This window comes from Lissotriton helveticus (genome assembly GCF_964261635.1).
Source record: "Lissotriton helveticus chromosome 1_1 unlocalized genomic scaffold, aLisHel1.1 SUPER_1_unloc_43, whole genome shotgun sequence".
Taxonomy (NCBI): Eukaryota; Metazoa; Chordata; class Amphibia; order Caudata; family Salamandridae; genus Lissotriton; species Lissotriton helveticus.
In genome coordinates, this window is record NW_027611685.1 from 162,009 (window position 1) to 189,709 (window position 27,701).

Sequence of the window (27,701 nt, forward strand, 5' to 3'; positions counted from 1 at the left end):
AAGGATACCGGAACCAGTGAAACAACGCACCTGGAGATCAGATGCTCCTGTCCACCAAGGACCGCAGTGCTTTGATTGCGGCAACTGGGGACACATAGCAAGATTGTGCCCCCGGAGAAAAAACTTAGAAGAACCGATGGAGGTTGGATACTTACCGAAGACCGTGCTATACTCCGCCGGGATGGGACAAGCATTCAGAGTGAGTGTGGGGGTGAATGGGATTTCCATCAAAGCTCTACTCGACTTTGGCTGTAGGCAGTCAGTGGTGCAGACCTCCCTTGTAAAACCCGAACAGTTCCTACCCAGAGAGATCGTGAACATAAGATGTGTTCACGGTGATGTGAAGCAATACCCTGTTGCCCAACTACCTCTCGTTCTCAAGAAGGGTGGGCCTCAATCTGTCAAAGTCGGAGTGTTGTCTTCCCTACCCGAAGACCTCATCATAGGGACTGACAACCCTGCTTTTCTAGAAATGTTCGATAATAGCCTACCTAAAGAAAAGAGACGGCCCAAGCCCGTGTCAGCACTGTTGTCCTCCGATCCATGGGTGTTAGACAGAAGTTTTAGATTTTCGCAAACAAACGATGCCACATTATTCAACGCATGGGAAAGTGCACAGCAAAATCAAGGTCGTAGTCCTCCAGTGTACCCCAGGTTCTACATAAAGAACGATTTGTTGTACAGACAAGGGCAGAAGGATGACCCAGAACAGCTTTTGGTTCCTGTAGCCTTCCGGGAACAAGTGCTCTTTTTCTCGCACGCTCACCTAGTAGCAGGACATACAGGAGCCGAGAAGACCACACAAAATATTTTGAGACATTTCTATTGGCCAGGCATATACAAAGATACTATGATATACTGTCAGACATGTGAGACCTGCCAAAAAAGAAACATGACCCGCCCGGCAGCCATCCCTTTGCAACCCTTACCAATCATCGGCACCCCGTTCGAGAGAGTAGGCATGGACATTATAGGTCCGCTACCGAAAACCAGAAAAGGCAATCAATATGCCCTGGTCATGGTCGACTATTCTACCAGGTTTCCAGAAGCATTCCCCCTGTCTAGTACCACCACCAAGCAAGTCGCAGATAAGATGTTGGAATTATTCAGCCGAGTGGGATTCCCCAAGGAAATCCTTACTGACCAGGGGACCCCATTCATATCACGCATTATGAAACAAGTATGTCAGTTGTTGAACATCCACCAAATACGGACCGCTGTCTATCACCCGCAAACAGATGGGCTAGTTGAGCGATACAACCGCACCTTGAAAACGACTCTGAGAAAGATGCCAGAAGTGAATGGTAATGAATGGGACCAAATCCTGCCTCTAGCACTATATGTTATCCGCGGACAGAAACAAAGTAGCTTGGGGTGTTCCTCTTTTGAGCTCCTGTATGGGAGGCAACCTCGGTCTCTACTCAACATGACCAAGGAGGCGTGGGAGAATGAAACACCAGAAGAAACAATGAAAACGCTCGAGTGCGCACAGAAATTACGATCCAAACTGGGCAAATTAAGAGACCTGGCCTATACAAATCTAGAGAAACAACAACAGAAACAAAAGGGATTCTATGACAGAGGAAAAAGATGGAGAAAACTGCAAAAAGGAGATTGGGCATTGGTGCTGTTACCATCGACCACTCAAAAATTTAAGGCAGAGTGGAGCGGCCCATATCTAGTAGTGGATACCATAGGGAACACCAGTTACAGACTTCAGGTACAATCCAGGAAACAGCAAGTATATCACATAAATATGCTGAAGAAGTGGCTCGGGCCCCTCCCACCAGAATACACCTGACCTCAGTCCCCGAACTGCCACAACAAAACACTCTGGAACAGCTGGTAATAAAGGAAGAGCTCATGGATCACGAAAGGAAAGAGTTACAGGACACGTTACAAACGCACGCTAAAATCTTTTCGGACCTCCCTGGTAGAACCAACCTAGCGGAACATAGAATAGAGACCATACCGGGAAAGATAGTTAAAATAAGGCCATACCATATCCCTGAAGCGCGAAGGAGAGCAATACAACAAGAAATTAAAGATATGTTGGACCTAGGCGTCATCAGACCTTCCAGAAGCAATTGGTCCAGTCCGATTGTTATGGTTCCAAAGCCGGATGGCTCACGCCAATTTTGTATGGATTTCAGGGCCCTGAATGAAATATCCACCTTTGATGCGTTTCCCATACCACGCATCGACGAGCTGATAGAAAAACTCGGAGAAGCCAGATACATAAGTACCATAGATCTCACTAAAGGATACTGGCAGGTGCCGCTGCGTGAAGAGGATCGGCATAAAACGGCTTTCTCCACAGAAAACGGACATTACGAATTTACAGTGTTGCCCTTTGGGCTCCATGGGGCTCCGGCCACATTTCAAAGATTAATGACCCAAGTGTTGAAAAACATTTCATCATTTTCATCAGCTTATTTGGATGACATAGTGGTGTTCAGCCCCGACTGGAATACCCACCTGGAACATTTACATCATGTCTTTGACACCCTCGAACATGCAGGCCTCAAGATCAATGCAAAGAAGTCGCGGATGGCATACCAGAAAGTGAAATATCTGGGTTATTTCCTTGGCCATGGCCTCATAGAGCCGCAAATAGAAAAAATCAGAGCAATTGCTGACACGCCATTTCCATGTACCAAGAAAGAAATTCGTGCCTTCCTAGGCCTGGTGGGATATTATCGTCGCTTTATCCCACAGTTTTTGCAGATAGCAGCCCCTCTTACGGACTGCCTGAAGACGGAATTTAAACAATCGGACCTTTCAAAACCCAACGTTGCTGCTAGAGAGGCATTCCATAACCTGAAGAAGATGATAACGTCTGCCCCTGTATTGTCCTCTCCGGATTTCGTACGTCCCTTTTCCCTACATACCGATGCCTCGGATTATGGGATTGGCGCGGTGTTGTCACAAACAGGGAAGGATGGGCTGGACCACCCCATCCTATTCGTCAGTCGCAAACTGTTCCCTAGGGAACTCAAGTATCCCACGGTGGAGAAGGAGTGTCTGGCAATCAGGTGGGCCGTGGACAAACTGGCATACTATCTGGAAGGTCGCACGTTCGACCTATACACTGATCATGCCCCCCTCCTATGGATGGCACATAACAAATCCAATAACGCCCGTGTCATGCATTGGTTCCACGCGCTGCAGCCGTACGCCTTCAACATACAGCACAAAAAGGGTCTATGTAACACTGGGGCGGACTACTTGTCACGTCACCCGCTTCCCGACCGGAAGCGTCCAGGGGGGGAGGTGTGTAAAGGGGTTGCGGGGTCTGAGTCCCTGAAGCCTCGAAGGGAACACTCATGGTATGACCCTCCCCTCTTGTTTCCACAGCCATCGGTGAATACAGCGAAGCAGCCCGAATGGTACCGGACGGGTGAGGTGTTTAGCTGCGACGAAGACCCGGACCACACTCGATTACCATGAGAGAGTCTCTCTGGGGAATGTTCGTATACAGGGATTCCACGTCCATGGTACATATAGTTTCAGAGGAGGGGACAAATGGTAGGTTTTCAAAAAGATTGATCATGGACATAGTATCCTTGATATAACATTCAGTGACAGGTACGAAGTCCTTCAGAAAGTAGTTGACGTAATTACCCAGTGGTTCGAGGACCGAACCACACCCGGAGACAATGGGGCGTCCCGGAGGGTCTTCCAGTCTTTTATGAATCTTAGGGAGAGTATAAATGACCGGGGTTCTGGGTGTTTTTACATTGAGAAAGTCGAATTCATGTTTGGAAAGGAAGCCTTCGTGGAGGCCTTCATTAGTAACTTGTCTTATTAGTGTTTGTAACTCTCTAGTGGGGTTGGTGGGGAGTTTACAATAATGATCTGTGTTAGATAATTGACGTAGTAGCTCTATTTTGTAAGAGTCAATCTCTTGGTGCACAATGCCACCTCCTTTATCTGCCAGTTTAATAACAACTTGGGAGTTTTCACGTAATGAGTTGATGGCAGATTTTTCTTCCAGAGAAATGTTGTAAGGTATAAATAAATGTGACTTAGCTAGGCGTGATGTTTCTTTCAGGATCAGTTTTTCAAAAGTAATAATTTCATTTAGGATCATGCTTGCAGATGGCGAGAAGGTCGATGGTGGTCTAAGGGGAGTGTTGGATTGTTTGGGGGTGCCTGGATGTAATGAAAAAAATGTTTGGAGTCTGATTTTACGGAAAAATTTAAGTAACTCTGATTGTAAATCTAGAAAATTTGGGTAAGTGGTGGGGACAAAAGAGAGTCCCTTGCTCAAAATAGATATCTCTTGGCTAGAAAGTGTGTGTGAGGACAGATTGAAAATGGGAATATTCATGGTGTTACTTGTGGAGACGGCAAAGGGGTCTACCACTGGTAGAATTTGTGTCTCGTCTGTCTCTCTCCAGGTGGGTTGTGCCATCTGGGCTGTTGCTTCAGCCTGCTTCGTTTTGAGGGTATATTATGCACTGATTCACTTCTGCCCTCACAATTCTTCGTTCAGGTTGTCACCTTCTATTACTAGATAATTGTTGCGCCGCAATTTCTTGCAACATAATTGCTGCACCATGTATGACTGGTACTTTGCTATGCCGAGTATTACAGATTTGTTCATAGCTCCACTTGACAACTTGACAACGGATATAAAACCTCCTTTGTGGGCCTTCGTTACCAAATTCCCTCCCCGTATGTATGTGAATCCAACACTGCTATGCACCGACTGTGCATGGAATTTATCTTAGCACATATTATTATCGTTTATGCACAGTCCGAATACCCACAACTGTGTACCTCTGTCACCCACTTTCAAATAATGTAGGCATTACTATCAGCATGCAAGTTAGCATTGTTCTGAAGAGAGGCCAATGATTGGAAGAGCATCTAGTCTGCAAACCATTATATCTACTGACTCACTGTGAGGAATGCGTACTTCCATGAAGTTGTCGCCTGTAATCACACATGGTGCCAATAATATGCTGTGGACAAGTACAGAAAGTCAAGACAATCAGAGTTAGAGGTAGACAGTGGGGTGGGGTGGGGTGGAAGATTTATAGAGAAAAATAGAAGCAAGTAAGAGAGAGAAAGAATACCGGGACTCCGCTACATTATGCTCCCAAACAGAGCATTACACGTCCGTGATTGTTCAACAACTTTGAGCAATGTTTGAAATTTTTAGGACAATAAGGGTATGGTGAAATTATGCACCTTCGGCCACTGGAAGTGACAGTGACTGACTCATTCAAGTGTATTGCATGATTTTATTCACTTTATCTGTTTAGAGTTATTCACAGCATTTTGGTTTCTTTTGTCACACCAGAAAAGTTATATCTTTGAACTCATAGACTCTGTTGTAAAAATGGCTTACTCCAGTATTGGCCTTTCCCCAAACCAGCACATAGAGCACTGAAATTGTCCCTTTTCAATGCAGTAGTGATTTTAGCTAATTTATTTCAAAATTGTGCTTTAAATGCACTTTTGAATTAATCTTTTTCTAAAATTTCACAGGGCAGGGGACTCTCCTATCAAAACCTTACTATGAGGAAGGCTCCCTTGCTGAAATTCAGATCGGGTAGTACACCTGACTTGTAGCAGTGCCAGTTGAGGATATGGGTGGAGCTAATAGAGTAAGCGGGTGTATCCAGTGGAGGAAGCGGGTGGAGCCGGAGAAAAGTAGGTGTCGCCCCGACAAACATTTGAGCACCTGCACTTCATATTTTACAAATTAAGCACTGTGTACACCTAATGTGTGAGCATCAAGGATAATACATACAATTTGAATTAAGACTCGTAGTATCTGTTCCGGGAAGAAAAACAGAAACAAATGCAAGTTTGTACATATTGCCTGCCTACCTTTCATATGGGCAGGTGATGTCAAATCGGCGCTCAAATCAAAGTACTCCTCGCATGTGATGCAGGTGCCCTTAAAAGAAATATTAAAATAGTGCTTACATCTAATGTGGTTAAATAAAACACATCAGTTATCTCACTTATGAGAAAGCATCATTAAATGGTAAAATAAAATGGTAGGAAACACTCGTGAGCTATGGACAATACAGGACAGACAACACATTTAACATAAAAAGTATCCCACTACAAGAAACTACTTATTTTTAGGAAATAATAAGCCTAATGATCAACCCGGGTGGAGGGATTGTAGTAACCCTACAGAAAAGAAGCATACAATGTGTTGTAGGTAGGAGGGAAAGAATTGCCATTAACAGACCCGAAGACACGGAGGGGAGATTGTGTTAAAAAAATGCTGCAAAAGTGGCATTTCAAACACCTTTGTCGATTCCTGTAAGGAAAACATTTTTTACTTGGCTTAACACTCTTACGGCATGGTGACCTACACGTTCCCAGGGCAGACCGCATCTTAGCGTGTCTATTACCCGGTGCGAGTTGAAATGGTGAAACTAAAGCTGAGTCATGCTCACGTGTAGTAAAAGGCTGGAGTGTGACCTCGTTTTTGAACATGGCCGTTATAATACGGCAATAAACGTGCGCCATGTTGGATGTATCGCCCAGTTCTTTTGAATTACGCCTACATCCCCCAGAGGGCCACGCTCCTGCACAGCTGACATCGCACCAGGGGCGCGATAAAAAGCCAGCGGCCCTCCCGCAGCTCGGGACGAACAATGGACAGGGGGCTTTCGCAGTGCAGCCTCCGCTGCTGCCGTGAGGTGAACTGCTCTTTCCACGGCACTTTCCACCATTCCTGGCCATGAGGGCAACGGCCCAACAAACGCCTACATCCCCCAGAGGGCCATGCTCCTGCACAGCTGACATCGCGCCGGGGGGCGCAATAAAAAGGCAGCGTCCCTCCTGCATCGCGGGATGCGCACAAGCCAAGGGCGGGCCCGTCTGTGCCCGTCAGAGGCCGGAGGAGGCTGGGCTGGGCCACTCTCCTTGGCAGATTCCACTGGCTCCAGCGAGGTGAAGAAGATAGTGGGTGAGCCTTTTAATACCGCATGTACCCCCACGGACCTGGTGGTATAGACTCTGAGATAGCAACCAGCTGGACCCCGACACAGTGCTGTGTGACTGAGATGGTGATAGGCAACTATTGCACTGCGCCACCCATGTTCAGACTGAAGTGGGCCACAAAGTAACTAACATCTCCGGTCTGTTAGGGGGCACGACTAAATAGGGGACTGCTGTGGACAGTGAAAAAAAGGCATAAATTGTGTTGGCTGGTGTCCCCCCCTTTCACCTCTAGTCTTAACTGGGTGTAAGAACCAAGTGACATGTAGGGGGGAAAGGGTCGGTCCCAGCAGAAACAAAACAAGCTGTGCTCCTCCACCACCACAAACATCAATAGACAAAATGCTGCAGAGGGCTATTCGGGTGGTGAATACTGAAATTCCTCATCACCCCCTGGACAGGCCTCACCTCCTCTGGACCCCTGGACAGGTCTCACCTCCTCAGGACCCCCTGGACAGGCCTCACCTCCTCTGGACCCCTGGACAGGCCTCACCTCCTCTGCACTTCTGGACAGGCCTCTCCTCCTCTGCGCCCCTGGACAGGCCTCACCTTCTCTTCCCCTTGGACAGGCCTCTCCTACTCTGCACCCTTGTACAGGCATCTCTTCCTCTGCACCCCTGGACAGGCCTCCACTTATCTGCACCCCTGGACAGGCCTCCACTTCTCTGCACCCTGGATAGGCCTCACCACATCTGCACCTCTGGACAGGCCTCTCCTCCTCTGGACCCCTGGACAGGTCTCACCTCCTCAGGACCCCCTGGACAGGCCTCACCTCCTCTGCAATTCTGGACAGGCCTCTCCTCCTCTGCGCCCCTGGACAGGCCTCACCTTCTCTTCCCCTTGGACAGGCCTCTCCTACTCTGCACCCTTGTACAGGCATCTCTTCCTCTGCACCCCTGAACAGGCCTCCACTTATCTGCACCCCTGGACGGGCCTCCACTTCTCTGCACCCTGGATAGGCCTCACCACATCTGCACCTCTGGACAGGCCTCTCCTCCTCTGCCCCCTGGACAGGCCTCTCCTACTCTGCGCCCCAAGACAGGCCTCGCCTCCTCCGCGCCCCTGGACAGACCTCGCCTCCTCTGCACCCCTGGACAGGCCTCGCCACTTCTGCGCCCCTGGAGTGGCCTCCACTCCTCTGCTCCCCTGGACAGGCCTCACCCCCTCTGCACCCCTGGACAGGCCTCTCCTCCTCTGCACCCCAAAGACAGGCCTCACCTCCTCTGCACCCCAGGACAGGCCTCACCTCCTCTGCCCCCTGGGCAGGCCTCTCCTACTCTGCACCCCTAGACAGGTCTCACCTCCTGTGCACCCCTGGACTTGCCTCTCCTCCTCTGCCACCTGGACAGGACTCTGCTCCTCTGCACCCCTGGACAGGCTTAATCTCCTCTGAACCCCTGGACATGCCTCACCTCCTCTGCACCCCTGGACATGTCTCTCCTTCTCTGCACCCCTGGCCATGCCTCACCTCCTCTGCCCCCTGGACAGGCCTCACCTCCTCTGCGCCCCTGGACAGGCCTCGCCTCCTCTGCGCCCCTGGACAGGCCTCGCCTCCACTGCAACCCTGGAGTGGCCTCTCCTCCTCTGCACCCCTGGACAGGCCTCACCTCCTCTCAAACCCCTGGACAGGCCTCTCCTACTCTGCCTCCTAGACAGGCCTCACCTCCTCTGCACCCCTGGACATGCCTCTCCTCCTCGGCACCGCTGGACAGGCCTCTCCTCCTCGGTACCCCCCGGTCAGGCCTCACCTCCTCTGCACCCCTGGACAGGCCTCTCCTCCTCTGCGCCCCTGGACAGGCCTCTCCTCCTCTGCCCCCTGGAGAGGTCTCACATCCTCGGCACCCCTGGACAGGTCTCTCCTCCTCAGCACCCCCTGGACTGGCCTCACCTCCTCGGCACCCCCTGGACAGGCCTCACCTCCTATGCACCCCTGGACAGGCCTCACCTCCTCTGCACCTGTGGATAGGCCTCACCACCTCTGCACCCCTAGACAGGCCTCGCCTCTTCTGCACCCATGGACAGCCCTCTCCTCCTCTGCACCCCTGGACAGGCCTCACCTCCTCTGCACCACTGGACAGGGCTCATCTTCTCTGCACCCCCATGGACAGGCCTCATCTCCTCTGCACCCCTGGACAGGCCTCACCTCCTCTGCACCCCTTGACAGGGCTCACCTACTCTGCACCCCTGGGCATGCCTCACCCCCTCTGCACCCCTGGACAGGCCTCACATACTCTGCACTCCTGGGTAGGCCTCACCTCTTCAGCAACCTGGGAAAGGCTTAACCCCCTCTGGAACCCTGGACTGGCCTCACCTCCTCTGCACTCCTGGACAGGCCTCGCCTCCTCTGCACCCCTGGACAGGCCTTGCCTCCTCTGCACCCCTGGACACGCCTCTCCTCCTCTGCCCCCTGGAAAGGCCTCACCTCCTTTGCACCCCTGGACAGGTCTCTCCTACTCTGTACCCCTGGACAGGCCTCACCTCCTCTGCACTCCTGGGTAGGCCTCACCTCTTCTGCAGCTCTGAACAGGCCTCAGTTCTGCACCCCTGGACAGGCCTCACCCCCTCTGCACCCCTGGACAGGCCTCACCTCCTCTGCACTCCTGGGAAGGCCTCACCTCTTCTGCACCCCCCTGGAAAGGCCTCTCCTTCTCTGCACCCCTCTGGACAGGACTCTCCTCCTCTGCACCCCCCATGGACAGGCCTCTCCTCCTCTGGACCCCTCTGGACAGGCTTCACCTCCTCTGCACCACCTGGACACACCTTACCTCCTCTGAACCCCTGGACAGGCGTCATCTACTCTGCACCCCTGGACATGACTCACCTCCCCTACACCCCTGGACATACCTCGAATCCTTTGCACCCCCTGGAATGGCCTTGCCTCCTCTGTACCCTTGGACAGGCCTCACCGCCTCTGCATCCCTGGACAGGACTCACCTTCTCTGCACCTCTTGGACAGGCCTCACCTCATCTGCACCCCACGACAGGCATCTTCTCCTCTGCCCCCTGGACAGGCCTCTCCTCCTCTGCACCCCAGGGCAGGCATCACCTCCTCTGCACCCCTGGGCAGGCCTCAGCCCCTCTGCACCCCTGGACAGGCCTCACCTCCTCTGCCCCTGGACAGGCCTCACCTCCTCTGCGCCCTTGGACAGGTCTCACCTCCTCTGCACTCCTGGGAAGGCCTCACCTCTTCTGCACCCCCTGGAAAGGCCTCTCCTTCTCTGCACCCCTCTGGACAGGACTCTCCTCCTCTGCACCCCCCATGGACAGGCCTCTCCTCCTCTGGATCCCTCTGGACAGGCTTCACCTCCTCTGCACCACCTGGAAACACCTTACCTCCTCTGAACCCCTGGACAGGCGTCATCTCCTCTGCACCCCTGGACACGACTCACCTCCCCTACACCCCTGGACTTACCTCAAATCCTTTGCACCCCCTGGACAGGCCTTGCCTCCTCTGTACCCTTGGACAGGCCTCACCGCCTCTGCATCCCTGGCCAGGCCTCAGCCCCTCTGCACCCCTGGACTGGCCTCACCTCCTCTGCCCCTGGACAGGCCTCACCTCCTCTGCACCCCTGGACAGGTCTCACCTCCTCTGCACCCCTGGACAGGCCTCACCTCCTCTGCCCCCAGGACAGGCCGCTCCTCCTCTGCACCCCTGGACAGGCCTCACCTCTTCTGCACCCCTGGACAGGCTTCAGCTCCTCTGCACCCCTGGACAGGCCTCACCTCTTCCGCACCCCGGAGCCTCACCTCCTCTGCACCCCTGGACAAGCCTCACCTCCTCTGCACCCCCCTGGACAGGCATTACCTCCTCTGCACCCCTGGACAGGCTTCACCTCCTCTGCACCCCAGGACAGGCCTCTCCTTCGCTGCACCCCTGGACAGGCCCCTCCTCCTCTGCACCCTTGGACAGGCCTCTCCTCCTCTGCACCCCTGGACAGGTCTCACCTCCTCTGCACCCATGGACAGGCATCACCTCCTCTGCACCCCTGGAGAGGCCTCACCTCCTCTGCACCTCTGGACAGGCCTCACCTCTTCTGCACCCCTGGACAGGCTTCAGCTCCTCTGCACCCCTGGACAGGCCTCACCTCCTCCGCACCCCGGAGCCTCACCTCCTCTGCACCCCTGGACGGCCTCTCCTCCTCTGCACCCCTGGACAGGCCTCTCCTCCTCTGTCCCCTGGACAGGCCTCTCCTCCTCTGCACCCCTGGACAGGCTTCACCTCCTCTGCACCCCTGGACAGGCCTCACCTCCTCTGCACCCCCCTGGACAGGCATCACCTCCTCTGCTCCCCTGGACAGGCCTCTCCTTCGCTACACCCCTGGACAGGCCTCTCCTCCTCTGCACCCCTGGACAGGCCTCTCCTCCTCGGCTCCCCTGGACAGGCCTCTCCTCCTCTGCACCCCTGGACAGGCCTCACCTCCTCTGCACCCCCCTGGACAGGCCTCACCTCCTCTGCACCCCTGGACAGGCCTCACCTCCTCTGCACCCCTGGACAGGCCTCACCTCCTCTGCACCCCCCTGGACAGGCATCACCTCCTCTGCACCCCTGGACTGGCCTCTCCTTCTCTGCTCCCCTGGACAAGCCTCTCCTCCTCTGCACCCCCCTGGACAGGTCTCTCCTCCTCTGCACCCCTGGACAGGCCTCACCTCCTCTGCACCCCCCTGGACAGGCATCACCTCCTCTGCACCCCCTGGACAGGCCTCACCTCCTCTGCACCCCACTCAGGCTCAGCAGCAGGAAGAGACCATGAATGCCAGGGGGGGGGGATCTGATCCTTGGATTAATACTTAACAGCCATGTGAGTTGGCAGCTCGCCTACCTGAGCAGAACACTGTCCAGGCTCTCTCCTCCTCCTGGGGGGGCAGATCTGGGGTCTGTGAGGGGGGGGGGATCTGTGATTGTCTGTAGATGGAGGTATCTGCCCACCAGACAGGGCTCCTTCCTCCTCTGCTGCAGGCTGCACACACCAGGAGAGGCCGGAAATGATGTCACCACTGTTGCTGTTGCTGTCTCTGCCGCCGCTGACCTGGAAGAGGAAACCATTCTCCCTTTCATACAGTGTGCAGCTCAGTGGATTTCACCAGCAGGCGAGGAGCGCCCTCTGGTGGCCGCTGACAGAACTGCCACCTCCAGGCTCCAGCAGTGAACACATTTCACGCAAACAAGCATTTATACCTGTAAAGACCTGGGATTTCAGATGTCACAGATGTGAATGTTTTTAAGGGTCAGACACTTCAAGAACAGGGCCTCACAATTTGCTGCTGTGAAAAAGTATTTATAGCTTCTCTTCAGATTGCATCTTCCAAACACTGACGTAAAGGACTAATTTAAGTCTGTCTGTATTTCAAAGAATATATCTGTATTTCAAAGAATATATCTGTATTTCAATGAATATATCAGAATATCAGTCAGTTTTCCCATTAAACTGGGCAGCTTATTTATTCTTTAATAAAAATTTTTTGCAGTTTTTCAAATCCACAACGTCCTAGATTGCAAAGTAAACACCAGATCAGTGACAATGCGGCAAAGGTCATGTGTCAAAGCGACAATTGAAGGAACAGCTTATTTCTAATTTTCCTGTGTCTGTGGCTTGTTCCTTATATTTAATTCGGTTTTATATCCTCGAACAAGACTGAATTGTAGGTTCTAATTAGGTTTTGAGTTTCTGGTTTAAGAGCAAAACTGTCTCCTAAAATATTAAGATAGCGGCCTCTTCCAGGCTTTGTTGTTTTGTTTACAGTAACCACCATCCTCTCTCAACAAGGATTCACTGACAAAAAATAAAGCAATATATCTTTGAAACAATTAATTCCTAAGATAGGGCAACCAAGTATGAACCAGACATTTCTCACACAGTTTACATTGAATCATAAAAATGAGTGGGTATTACTGGCCTGAAGAACAGGGCAGGGACATTTCACTACTCTGCAATATTCTACTCCTTCACATAGGCCCCTATATCATAGTACGCTCGTCATCAATACATCGCTGATTAGTGAGTGTGTCAACTCTTTGTAACATTGTGATGCAAGCAACCTTGAGTGCCTCGACAGCGACATTAATTTGGACGTGCATATATCAGAGCCTTCAAGCGTCACTCATCGCGAGTGACACTAACACAATTGGAGGTCGTGCTGAGGTTTCACACAAACCTGGCCCATTCTTCCAAAACTATGGGGATTAACTAGAACTTCACACATGACTATTCATCAGAGAGCAGACCCTCTGTCCCACATTTTGGTGCAAAACGTTTCTCATATTTCACCATGAGTACTGCACACAGTTCAGTGGAATGTTACATTGAATGTCTATTTTAGTGATACTTGGTTGTCAATCTTATCACTTTACATGTGTTCTGATCATGTCTATAAATTCAGTAATGTCTCTTCCTTTGGAATTGTCAAAGTCAAATGTTAAGTGACACCACTCCCTGTGTATATTTTTTATACCTCATTTCATTATTGATTTTTCATATACAATGAGCATATAACAGGGATGGAAGTTTATCGATTCAGCAGAGTCCAAGATACTGTGTAAACTAGAACTGGTGAGAAGACATTGAAAACAGGAAAAACAATAAATGAAATAACCCCTCTAGATAGAGGTGATGTGCAGGGCCGGCTCTAGGCTCATGGTGGCCCTGGGCAAGGAGAGTAGGTAGGGGGCCCGGAAGAGGGGGTCCGGGCGGGGCGGAGCACGCAGGCCAGTAAAGAGGGGAGAGGATCAGGGTGTTTAGAAGTGGAACAGAGCCGGAGGCCCCCAAATCCCTGCCAGGGGCCACCACGCAAATATGTATCCATCCTCAGAGGATTAATATATTAAGGATATCTATTGGCTTGGTGGCCCCTGGGGTTTGGTGGCCCTGTGCAGGTGCACAGCTTGCACATGCCTAGAGCCGGCCCTGTGATGTGGCCCAGAAAATCCTGCAGATGATCAGGGAAGGAGGATGAGGGAGAACACAAGGGGAAGGGACATGGGAACAGGAAAAGAAAATGTCAGGGTGCCAAGCCCCATGGTCGCCCACAAAAAGCCAACTCCCACTATGAAGGCCATAGCCAGCTAACTCTTACAGTGGTGGGTTAAATTCTGGAATGCTGACATTTTGTGAAGCAAGGTCAGACGGGCCATCAATTGCGGTGCCACCTCTAGGTTGGTCATCAAGATATCCCAAACATGACAGGCACCGCGCGGTGCCTGCCATGTTGTACCCCCCCAAACTCCCACCCCCTTCACCCTGGGGGCCCACAACGGGCCACCAAAGCAAGAACCGTATGCCTTTTTGTGGTGGCATTTCCGCCATGGAAAGGCATTCCCCTCAGCCCATCCTAATATGGCTGGCGGTGTCTGATAGACACCGCCACCATATTAGACCTTTTCCACCGCGGTCGCAAGGTGACCGCAGCAGTAAAGAGGCGTACGGTCTTCCAGTCTGCCACAGTCGCTCCCGCCATTGTAATATGGCGGGGGAAATAGGTGGCAGATGGGCAAGGATGGCGGACAGATCGCCACCGCCTGCATGGCGGTGGCAATCCGTCCGCCATCCTAATCGTCCCCTAAGTTAGCGGCCTCTGTCAGGCATTGATACTTGGGATTGTCTCTTTGTTTGTTGCTTTGTTGACCACCTCCCTCTCTCTATCAATTCAATACTTTATTTTGCATAAAAGTGTCTAAAACATTTACAATAATTTAATAAAAAAAACATTAAATATGAAATAGCGCCAGTATAGGGATAAACATATCTTACAACACTACCAAGCTTGTTTTAGATCAGTTAGTTATCCCACAACAAATCGACTTAAAAAAATTCATAAAAGGCAATCCGTCATAAGTAAACTGAATAATCTATTGTGTTTCTCTCCAGATGGTCAATAATCCTCTATTTCCACCATAACCACTTCATCTATCACTGGACACTCATCAACACCAATAATAGTCGACCAAAAAAAAACAACTCCCTCTCTCAAGTATGATTCACTTAAAAAAAGTAAACAAGCAATGGCGTAGCCAATAGGTCTCGCCGACGGGACCTAAGAAGTGTTTAGCCATGCAGGAGAATAGGGTTTGGGCGCAGGGGTGGGTTTGCTTAGACTAGCACTAATCTTTGAAGCTACTGTATGTGGGGTCATGCCGCTGCAACACAAATCAACCACCAACAGAACCAAGCAGATCCAGGCACACGTACAAGCATACACACTCGTGCAAGCAGGCAATGAAGAGGGAGCATGCGGGCACCTGATCTGCCAGCCAGAGTCTGTGCCCAGCTCCTCGTGCTGCCCAAGCAGAGCCCCCCGCACACTGCGCTAGATGCCTTAGGCACGTCTCCTTTATTACCCGGAGTGACTAAATCGATGATATCATGGATAATGAGACAGCAAGCACTGTGGCACTGTTAATTGTTAATTGGCAGCTCGCCTTTTTTTTTTTTTTAAATGAATGTCGCCATTGCTAAACTGGCAGCCAGTGCCCATGCCGGGGAGAGGTCGCCATGCTAGGCACACCATGGGAAGGCTTTTACAGCAAAGGTGACAAATCTCCCTTAAGGTAAGAAAGAGAGAGATGGGTCCTGTAGAAGGGGCAGCGATTTCGGACATCCCTTTTCCTAGCCCTTCCCCTCCCCCTGCTTCTCCTCACCGGATCCGTTACCCCAACACTGACGCCCCTCGTGTACCGGCTTGGCAGACAAGCATTGGCAAAGCCAATAGGCCACGCCTTTTGGCTTTGCCAATGGTTTTTGCTGACTCTGTTCAGCCTTTTAATAATCAGTGGTGTGCCGCGGGCCGGCATGGGCGGGGGAGCACCTCACGGGCAGCCGCAGGTGAAGAGGCGGAAACAAAAAAGAAATGCAGACAACGGGAGGAGGGCGGGAGCATGTTCAACACGGACAAAGGTGGGGGGCGGGAGCAAAGGGTATGCGGACAGCGGGGGACGATAGCCTGGTGAACACGGACAAAGGGTGGGGGGTGGGAGCAAAGTAACAGGAAATTTAACAAGCGCGCCGCTAACGTGAAAGTGACTACACTGTGTTTAATTAGTAACCTAATCCAAAATGAGGAATGCAGCTGCCACCCTGCACGCTGCTACTCGCTCCCGAGATCAAAACAAGGTGGGAGTGAACCTTTGAGAAGAGGTGGGACATGCACCCGCCTTTGGCCGTTTGCGCGCTTCCATTATTGAAAGACACATGCAAAGGCCAATCCAATGTGTGGGAGGAGTCAGACCCATACAGAGAAGTTTAGAGTGCTCACAAGAAGCCTCCCATAGAGCTAGGCTCGACCTAAAAAAGATATTGTTGAAACAAGAATCCCTAAGAGAGAGCAAAAGTAAGAGACACCGCTTGCCTTCCGCACCGCGATTTTAAGCTCTTTAAAACACTTTACATTTTCCCTTTCTCATTTTAAAAATACCTTACTCATTTGTACATTGCTTATTTGTACTTACATGTCACGGGGCGATGTTGTCATACAAGTTTGGGGTAGCTTTTAGTTTTTAACTTTACTGGGGGGGTATACAATTCAAATTTGCTTGAATACGATTTGGATTTGCTTGAATTTGAATCTGCTTGAATCACTTTTACCTGCATTCAAATGGCGGCGGTGTAACTCCACTGCAAAGCCTTCGCTTCCCCACTCCAGTGTTTGGCAGTGGGCGGGGCAGCTTACTTTTTTCTCTTCTAACGCTTCTTAAGATGTTCAAAGTGCAGATGTGCCACTGGTGTACTGAAGGCGAGCCTAAGGCAAGCCCATCTGCTCATGATCCCGGAAGTAACCAGATTCTAGCACATCAGACAACATCAATGGGAATAGCAATTGCTCCTGCTGCAGATAATGTCTTACCAATGCCCAGTGCTTCAGGGGCAAGGAAATGCATGTGACAAGAGAGATCACTTATGAAAGGTCTGCAGGTTAAACCTTTCAGCACAATCTAAAGCACCTGAAAGAGAAAGGAATCTAGACTCGTCGTGAAATACACATCAACGACAAGCGAAATAACGACTGAGAAGAGTTCCTCCACCAGACCCCATGCATGGTCAGGGCCGCATATTTTCTTTTCACTACAGATTTGTTACTAAAGATGACTGCATCAAAGAGCTGGTACTGGACGTCATTACTGATACAATTGTTTTTCTAGGTTGATACAGTCCCCATGTTTTGTCTGCAGCCCACCGTGGTCCAGTTTGATATCGCTGTTTGCCGATTACCTGGTCTTCTGAAGTACTTCCTTTGCCCGTTGTAGCTGCCGCCTAGAGCCTCCTGAAATTTGCGGGCTCAATCCTTACATCAAGCCATCCACGTGCTTTCCTCGCAGACCGCGGACTGCCGGGGAACTACATCCCCCAGAAGGCAGTGCGGTCTCGCGGGAAGAGGCGCATGAGGACCCGTGTCACCACCACATAAATCTGCCAGGGAGAACCCGCGGCGCGGGACGCTGTTTGCCGATTACCTGGTCTTCTCAAGTACTTCCTTTGCCCGTTGTTGCTGCCGCCTAGAGCCTCCTGAGATTTGCGGGCTCAATCCTTACATCAAGCCATCCACGCGCTTTCCTCGCAGACTGCGGACTGGAGGGGAACTACATACCTCATAAGGCACTGCGGTCTCGCGGGAAGAGCCCGAGAGGACCCGCGTCACCACCACATAAATCTGCCAGGGAGACCCCGCGGGACGCTGTTTGCCGATTACCTGGTCTTCTGAAGTACTTCCTTTGCCCGTTATTGCTGCCGCCTAGAGCCTCTTGAGATTTGCAGGCTCAATCCTTACATCAAGCCATCCACGCGCTTTCCTCGTGGACCACGGACTGCCGGGGAACTACATCCCCCAGAAGGCAGTGCGGTCTCGCGGGAAGAGGCGCGAGAGGACCCACGTCACCACCACATAAATCTGCCAGGGAGACCCCGCGGCGCGGGACGCTGTTTGCAGATTACCTGGTCTTCTGAAGTACTTCCTTTGCCCGTTATTGCTGCCGCCTAGAGCCTCTTGAGATTTGCGGGCACAATCCTTACATCAAGCCATCCACGCGCTTTCCTCGCGGACCGCGGACTGCCGGGGAACTACATCCCCCAGAAGGCAGTGCGGTCTCGCGGGAAGAGGCACGAGAGGACCCACGTCACCACCACATAAATCTGCCAGGGAGACCCCGCGGCGCGGGACGCTGTTTGCAGATTACCTGGTCTTCTGAAGTACTTCCTTTGCCCGTTATTGCTGCCGCCTAGAGCCCCTTGAGATTTGCGGGCTCAATCCTTACATCAAGCAATCCACGCGCTTTCCTCGCGGACCGCGGACTGCCGGGGAACTACATCCCCCAGAAGGCAGTGCGGTCTCGCGGGAAGAGGCACGAGAGGACCCGCGTCACCACCACATAAATCTGCCAGGGAGACCCCGCGGTGCGGGACGTGCGTGGGCTCGCCCAGGCCAAGGGCGGGCCTGTCTGTGCCCGTCCGGGATCGTTCGAGGCCGGGCAGGGCCACCCCCCTGATATTTCCATTCCAAGGACAGCTGGACCCTGCAGCAGTGAGTGGGGTGTATTTTTTAAAGTACCTATTGAATGTCTGGGGTAAAACACACCATGGGCAAAAAAATCCAACCGCCACAGCTCGTAATGCTACGTCTATAGATACTATGTTGGAAAGGGCAATGGACATAGTCAGTACCGAGATCGAACTGACAGAGAGACGTTTATCCCTGGGTCTCACAAAACCCCAACCTGCAGTACAAGTTGAGAACACTGATATAAGTGACCCTCAAATAATGGTATAAAATGAGGCTGACCACTGTCCACACCCATTAATTGGAGATAAATTACTGAACGTGGAAGGCTCTGACCATATAGGTGCAATAGTGGACTCTTTATCTAGGAGCTGCCCAATTGACATTACAGTTTTGGTTAATTCGGACATATCCCCTAACCCTGAGGTATGCGGAGCGAAAAGGAAGAGGAAGGCGGTGAAACCAGTTTGCTCCAAACGGAAACAACCTCCACGCTTGAACTCAAAATGCACAACATTGAATACATGGATTAAAGGCCTGAAGGCCATAGTAGACCCAATCCCTAGTAGTGACTCAATTGATTTAGTTTCATTGGATGTTTTAAGTAACTCTGTATACACACAGACAGAGCCCACACAGACTGCTTTTTCTAATTTTACACTTGGGGACACTGCCATAGATATTATTATAGACACACTGTATGAACGTGTTAAAGGGATTGTGGATAAAAGCTTTGCAAAACTATGGAAGCGTCTAGATTGCCTGGAATCCCTAACCACTAAGGCAAAATCTCCCTGTAGGGAACCTAATCAGCAGCCTGAAAAGGCCGGTCCCCAGGGAAATTTAGCCCAGAGTGGGCAATATGTACCTCAAACTGCAAAGTCGTTATCTGCCCCCTGTGATATTAACAGTAAAACTAATGATTCTGCAGCTTTAAAAACACGCATTGCACCTGCTATTATTCAAAACATGTGTGTCATTTGTGCTCACGACGGCCCGACAGTCTGCTCGAATACTGTTGATATTAATATCGGCAAACATGTTGAGCCAAACAAGGATGTTTTAAATATTTTTAAATCTACCTCCAGCATCTTGCCCGTATGCTTTGGTTCTTGCAGGGGTACCTCCATTAGAGAAAAACAAATTAGAGTCCTGGGAACAACTTCGGAACAAAAGTGTGGATTGGCTGGCTAAATACAAAGGGTACAGGAGGTAGGATATACATGATATTCTAATGGTATGAAGGGTAGACTGGGTGGGACCAGCAGAAAACACTATTAGGGGTGATTGTATTGTCATCAACTTTAGCCGACCAGGTATTGTTAGATCTAAACTAGTTGTTAGAGAGACTAATTACCCCCTACCCACAAACATAAGTACACTACCCCTCGGCTTCTTTTATAGACCACCACCGACACAGTGCTCATTCATTAGCCCATTTTCCCAATTGGTAAATAGGTTCTCTCCCGTCTCTGACCTAGACACTCTTGATTGACCTTTTTCTAAATCTCAACCGACTGTTTCTGTATTCGCGGCACCCTTTGAGACTCCTAAAATTAATATTGACACTGAGGTGGAAACTTTCTCCAAATGATCATTCTGACTCATTACTACTGGTGCTGAGCTGGAATGTGGCAGGTCTGGCTCCTAAACTAGACATTGAAGAATGGGTTAATATGGTAAATAAATTTGATATCCTTATCCTGGGCAACTAAAGAATTATACCTAGAAGGATATGAGTGCTGTAATATTATACCCCCTCACCCCAAACACGGTAGACCCTCTGGCGGTTTATCAATATGGGTCAGTATCGCATCAGGTGGCAGACCGAAATTAATTCCCATTAGAAACGCTAACTTTCAAGTACTGATTTATACACGGGGGGTTTCTATTTGTTTTATTAATTTTTATAATAAGGACTTCTTAACCACACCTAACGTTAATTTTGTTAATCTTTTTAACTTTATTTCGGACATGGCTAATCTACTGGGAAAGCATGAACCGGTAGGGATATGTTTGGGAGGTGACTTTAATGCGAAGATAGCAAGGGAGAAATACTGCGAGTCCCACCCAGCACATCTCAGTTAATCCATGTAAGAGACGACACAAATTAATAAACCACCTATCAAATAGCAGCCTTTTAAATGTTATGGATATTGTTTCTGTAAATAATGGGGAAAATTCAACACTGACTTATAGAGGTTTTGGTCGAGCCTCAACTATAGACTATGTTTTTATATCTGCGCCATTAGAAGATCATCTGGTTTGGGCAGAGGTTAGGGCATCGACTTTTGGGGATCGCAATCCCATCTTAGTCTCTTTCTGGGCAGCCCCGAGACCCAAAACTAGAAAGGAGCCAGGGGCTGGCAATTTAGACATTTCCACTGATAACCTAAGAGTTAAATGGAAAGCATTGGACTGCACGAAGGTGTTCCAAAAGATGGTATAAAACTATCCATCACTCTGTGAGACTTGTCTCACACTGGCTAACCCTAACCCAGAGGCAGTCTCTGCTTTTCTCTTACTATGCGCAGGTATTAAAGAACTAATCACCAGACCCGCAGCTACACCTCTACCCGACCCTAGGTGGTTTGATAACATTTGCTCCAGGGCTAACAGAGAACTCAGAGCTGCCCTATCAGCTTCCCCTAGAGATCCTAACCTCATTAGAGTACTAAGGCACACTTATAAAAGTGCAGTAAAGCACAGGCGAGATGTGGTTTTAAAAGAGCTCAGCCCAGGGGCCCCCGGATAGAAGAGCCCAGCTCAGCCCAGGGGCCCCCAGATAATCAATCAATCAATCAATCAATCAAGCATTTATAAAGCGCACTACTCACCCGGAGGATCCCAGATAGAAGAGCTCAGCTCAGCCCCAGGGCCCAGGAAAGAAGAGCCCAGCTCAGCCCCAGGGTCCCCGGATAGAAGAGCCAAGCTCAGCCCCAGGGGCCGCCGTATAGAAGAGTCCAGCTCAGCCCCAGGGGCCGCCGGATAGAAGAGCCCAGCTCAGTCCTAGGGGCCCCAGATAGAAGAGCCCAGCTCAGGCCCAGGGGCCCCAGATAGAAGACCCTAGCTTAACCCCAGGGGCCCCGGATAGAAGAGCCCAGCTCAGCCCCAGGGGCCCCGGATAGAAGAGCCCAGCTCAGCCCGGCTCCTGCAGAGATTCCCTCCAGGATTATTCAGTCTATTTCTACAAACACAGCAGAAGGTGCTGACAATCTCCTACCTGAGCGGAGACCTGTGCAGACATTTCCAGGCTCTTTTCTCCTCCTGGGGTGCCGAGGGGGGGAGGCGGGAAGATCTGGGGTCTGAGGGGGGGGCGCCGGGGCAGATCTGGGGTCTGGGGGGACGGGCAGGTCTGGGGTCTGAGGGAGGGGTCTGTGTGGGTCTGTAGATGGCCGTAACTGCCCACTAGACAGGGCTCCTTTCTCCTCTGCAGCAGACTGGACAGATCATGAGAGGCCGGAAGTGATGTCACCACCGCTGCTGGTGCGGTCTCTGCTGCCGCTGACCCGGAAAAGGAAACCCTTCTCCCTTTCACCCAATGTGCAGCTCAGTGAGATTTATCAGCAGACAAGGAGCGCCCTCTGTTGGCCGCTGACGGAACCGCCGCTTCCAGGTACCAGCAGTGAATACATTTCACACAAACAAGCATACCTGTAAAAACCTGGGATTTCAGATGTCACAGACATGAATGTTTTTAAGCACCAGACAGTTCAAGTACAGGGCCTCACCCTTGGCTGCTGCTGTGGAAAAGTATTTATAGCTTCACTTCAGATGAGCATCTTCCAAACACTGATGTAAAGGACTTAAGAGTATTTACAGAAAGGTGACAACTGGAAGAGGCAGTCTGTATTTCAATGAATATATCTGTATTTCAATTAATTATATGTAGTTCAATGAATATATCTGTATTTCAATGAATATATCTGTATTTTAATGAATGTATCTGTATTTCAATGAATATATGAGCATATCGGTCAGTTTTGCAAATAAACTGGGCAGCTTATTTATTTATTTAACTCATGTATTTGCAGATTTTTAAATCCACAGAGTGGTACACAGGAAAGTAAACAGAGGAAAATACCATGGAGTTTTAAACACAAGATCAGTGACAATGAGGCATAGGTCATGTGTCAAAGCTGAAGGGGACAGAGCTGTATCCTCAGCACTTCTTGAGTGGGGTGCAGGGGGGAGTCATCTACACAGTCACCTTGGGGTTTGTCTTAAGCTTTCTAGAGTGTTCATAGGACTTTGCTCTTTCTGGTCCCTACACGCCGGGAAAGAACGTGCATGTGCGTGATCCACAGGATCAGAATCAGCTTCCGGCCTGGCCATTGTAATGTCAGCCAAGCGCATTGCTCGCATTCTGGTTGTCTATTTGCACCATACGTTATCTTAACAGCATCTATCTAGCATTTTCTAGCTTTACAATTGCACCAATATACGTTCTTATTAATGTCATTCTTTTTTTAAGGCCCTTGGATTTCTATCCATGGGCTGTGTTTGGATGCGTATCATTGGAAGAGATTTCTAAAGTATCAGGTTTTAAATTAGTTATGCCACTGATGGCCGTACGAACCACATATTCCTAAACATAATGGGGTGCATTGCAGTGGCGGCTTGTGACTTTTGAAAATAGTGGGGCGTAAAAGTTGGGGCTGAGTGTTACATCGGAACCAAGCAAAGCAAGCAAGCCTGATCAACAAAAGGGGATTTGGGGGTTGCCCCCTCTGTGAAAATGTTTAAAAAGAGTGCAATTTAATACCAAATTATATTACATGCAATTAGACATGGGGTCACAAATTTTAAAAAGTTCTAGCAACTGCCTCCTTAAACTGACCGACTTGCGTGCACAACTGTACCTTTTATAATGTGCATATGTAATTGTGATTGTGTGTACATGTAGTGTGTATGAAGCATGAGCTGCTGTACTGTACCTGCTGTGTGTGTGTAAAGCTTGTGCTGTTGTTGCCTGACTGTACATGTCATATGTAAGTGAGCGAGAGCGAGTGAAGCTTTTTCTGATATTGATGTGTGTGTTTCTGTATGTTTGTGAAAGCACATGTATGTGCAGTACTGCTTCTGCCACAGGGTGCCTGCCAGTCATGTGTGTGTGTGAAGCTTGTACTACTGTTGCCTGACCGGCTGCTGTTCTGTGTAGGAGAGCAGCATGAAATGGTGACGTTTCTGTTTGTTAGCGTAATAAGCGAATCTCGAGAGCAGTGTTTACACTACACAAACACTAAAACTGCTGGCCACTGAAACTGCTGGCTGCTTTACTCACCAAAACACGGGGTGTGCAGCAGGGCCTACTAGTGCCTAGAGAACCTGCTCTCCGGCGCCTCGGTGACGCTGTCGAGTAGTGAACCGCCCTCCTCATACCTGACTCGCTCAGGGCTGACTCTACCTGATTATCTGCTCTGAAGGGTATGAGGAAGTGGGTTTCCAAAGGCCACAATTAAGAGGCAGCCCCATCACTCCTCTCAGCGAGCCCTATGTCATTGCTGCGCAGTTTGGCTTTTTAAACCGGCTTTCTTTCTTGGGGAGAGAGAGGCCCTTCATTACCAGGTCTTAAATACTTGTGTCAACTGATAAGGGGGAGGCTTGAAGGAGCCGGGATAATGCCAAGCCCAGGAGCTGTGTGCTCTGCCCATCGAGGCCTCTGCTGCTGCCTGGCACCGCGGAACAGCTTTGGGGACGGATCTAGGAACCTACAGCCTACCAAACAAGCATTAAAAATGCAATAGGTCTCACCTTTAATTAACTTAAAGCTACTTGCTTTGCTATACAAAACCATTAGAAAAGCAAATGGCTTTAACTTAATAAAAGGCAAGACCTATTGCATTTTCAATGCTTGTTATCGTATTGCCTCAAGGATTGGACTGCCACCAACCACCTTCGCATTAGTTAAGAGCCTTGGAGTTGTAAGTCTAGCTCAGTAAGATTACAGTAGCCTTCCTGAGTGACCTTTAATTTGGGATTTAGTGACTACCTGCCCTGCCCGGCGTAAAGTCCATTTATCAGTGCAGCTTTTCAATGCAGAGGGCTTTACTTTGGATTTTCTTTTAGCCCTTTTAGTTCCCGAGTATCACAAGTCAGCATCTAAAATGGTGTAACCCAGCTAGAAGCTGTGGCCACACCTGGCCCTGCAGAGGCATTGGAAGCACTCGGGGGGAGGGGATGGGGATCACCGGCTTCACCAGGCCTAGTGCGGCGTCTTCTGAATGATTATAGCATACATCTACATAGCATAGTAACTGGAAACTTCAGATAAACTTCAATCAGGGGCGTGGCTTGGCGCCCGACGGTCATGGCGGCGGACGACTGAAGCTCCGCCGCCGTGAGGACCGCCTTGAGGACCTACCATTCTCCGCACTCGCTGGCCTGTGAAAAGGGGACAATACGACGTCGGAAGATGCCGGGATGCCATTAGAACACGCGGCGGCTGTCCGAGTGCGAGCACACCCTCTCTTTTTACCGCAGGAAGTCAGAAGCGGATTCGGCTCGCATAGCGGCCCCCATTTTGTATGTTTAGCGAGATGGCGCACATTTCTTCAGCGGTCCCGTTTCCTGGTGCATTCATGTCAGAGGGCCTTTTCACATTCTAGCAAGCCTTTTTCATTTTTTCATTAATAAGACTGCAAGGATATAGTGCTATGCACCAGGCTCTCCCTTTTCAACACTAGTCTTGAAACTCCTTCGCAACCACTTCAGGAGTTCCTCTTTCTCTTCAGAACACTGTCCCTTCCTCAGCTCACCAACGCTATCTCCTGATGGACATTCTACTTCAGGGACATTTCTGCTCGCCTGTTTAAACGGCATTCATTGGCACAATACGAACCATATGGAGCATTTCCTTACGTGCAGATTATTTTGATACTTCTTTTTTTCTTTTTTGCTGCATTCTACTGTATGTTGTGCCCAACTCCTATTGGCGGTGTTTTGTTCTTTTTTAGATAACTGTTTTAAACTGCTTGACTCTTCTCATATTTCCCTTCACTGCATCTCCTCTCATTTGTTTCTTTGTCGACTGCAAGATTACGTTGCAAGATATCCTCTTTTTATTGAGATGGAGGTTGTTAAGTGAAGTTTTATGGGGAGGTTAAACTCGTCATCTCCTTCCATCACATCAAAGTGCACCTTTATTAGAGTATTCTAAACTTGAGGATTCCCTCACCTCTTCCTCACACAACTCCGACGCAATGATGGAGTCCTCCCAGGCTCCCTCTAGAAAATGAAATACCAAGCGGCTGACAAAAGATCCACCATCCCTTCCTAAGTCATCGTCGCTGGTTTCTATGGAGTTAATACTGGAGGAGATTAGGTCCCTTCGACCCTTCATGGAAGAGACTAATGCTAAGTTACAAACTTTGACAGACAATTGGTCCCAATTGGAGACGCGGGTCTCCTCAGTTGAACAGAACATCACTTTGTTCAAAGAGACTTGTGTTCATTTTTCCAGTCTCCGCTCACAAATTTCAGTGCTTCAGCAACAGGTTGAGATTTTGGAAAATCGTAATAGACGGAACAACCTCCGTATTTAGAGACTGGTGGAAGGGATTGAGGGATCTGATTCTCTCGCTTTCTTCAAATCCTTTATTCCAAAGCTTCTCCATATGCCGGAAGGAACGCTTTTGAACATCCAAAGAGCGCACAGGCTTGGTCGTCCATCCTCTTCAGCATCATCATCACAGATGCCTAGAGGAGTCATTTTGTATTTCCTAGAGTACACAGACTTACTGAAGGTATTGGCGGCAGTTAAGTCTTCTCCAAAGATCTCTTGGTCCGGTTCTTCCTTGTTTTTTGCCCAAGATTATGCTAATGCAAAAACAACAATTGATGGACAGAATGCAGAACAATGTCATACATTCACCCTAGTACAGAGATCTGGGCCTAAATCCATCGATTTTTTGCACTCCACACCACCCCAGGTCAGACATGGCCATATGCAAATCAGCCTTGACCCTGTGCCTCATGGGAACAGTCCAGCCCGAACTGCCAAGCCATGTCTTTCCTAGGCCGTGCAAAAAAACGATGGATTTAGGCCCAGATCTCTGTACTGGGGTGAATGTATGACAATGTTCTGCATTCTGTCCATCACCTGTTGTTTTTGCCTTTGTCGCCCCGAGTGGGATGGGTATGCTCAGACGTGAGTCCCATGCTCTCCACACCACTGGAGTCAAGCTATCCAGGCTGAAGACGGCTGATAGCCAGAAACTGGTCCTTGGATGCTTGATTCCGGTCCAGGAAAGACATGGCTTGGCAGTTCGGGCTGGATTGTTCCCATGAGGCACAGGGTCAAGGCTGATTTGCATATGGCCATGTCTGAACTGGGGTGGTGTGGAGTGCAAAAAATCGATGGATTTAGGCCCAGATCTCTGTACTGGGGTGAATGTATGACCATGTTCTGCATTCTGTCCATCACCTGTTGTTTTTGCCAAGATTATGCTAAAGCAACTGCAGCCCGCCGTAAAGCCTTCCTAAACTGAGAGCCGACCTACGCCAGCTGGGTGCCAGATATGGCCTTTTTCATCCTTGCTTGTTCAAAGTTACCTACAATAACATATGAAGATCCGATTTGTCTGCAGAGTTTCAATAACTCATGTCACGCACCTACTATGGATACCTCTGGTTCCTCCTCCTCGTTCCATGGTTGAACTACAATTGGAACTTTAACTTTGATGCTGTTGGTTGTTTCTGCTTCTTGATTCCAACTATCTTAGCAGTTGGTCTCTTTAGTTTGCATTGTTTATGCCTGTGGTTATGTAACTCCTTTTATTTGTTATTTCTTATTTTTAATTCCCTGCTTACTCTGGTCATTGTTTCTATCTGTTCCGATTTCTTGTCCTAACTTGTTCTTTTTTCCACCTCTTCACAGGTTTCTAGTCCAAGTTCTTTATTGTCTTCCTGGCTTCCGCTTGGCCGACGTCGCATTTGCCATCTGTGCCACGTGGTTCCACCCCCTCCTCCGTCTCTTTCAGCTTTTCACGGAGGAGGACGGGACTGGGGGGAGCCCGAGTTCAGGTGGCCAAAAATGCGGGCCCCAGCTGGACTTACTATTACCAGGCAGGACCAGCTCAGTCTTGCCTGGGTTAAGTTTCAAATGATGTATATCCATCCAGCGCTGAATGTGGAGTAAGGTGGCCTGAAACTCGCTTACGACGTTAGGGGAGCTGAGGGAGAAGATGATCTGGAGATCGTCGGCATAATTGAATAATGTAATGTTTCTGATTTTGAGTGAATGA

At 49.9% G+C, this 27,701-nt stretch overlaps 1 protein-coding gene across 1 annotated transcript in view; it reads right to left on the bottom strand.

The window, feature by feature from the left end:
* The window catches only part of LOC144806077 (uncharacterized), a 215,100-nt gene that overhangs the window by 77,216 nt on the left and 110,183 nt on the right, over positions 1-27,701 (bottom strand). The window contains exons 3-4 of the mRNA XM_078672519.1: positions 11,796-12,002; positions 5,845-5,914 (exon numbers count right to left, since the gene is read on the bottom strand). The gene's annotated coding sequence lies outside the window, so the exon portion shown is untranslated. The remainder of the gene's footprint in view (positions 1-5,844; positions 5,915-11,795; positions 12,003-27,701) is intronic.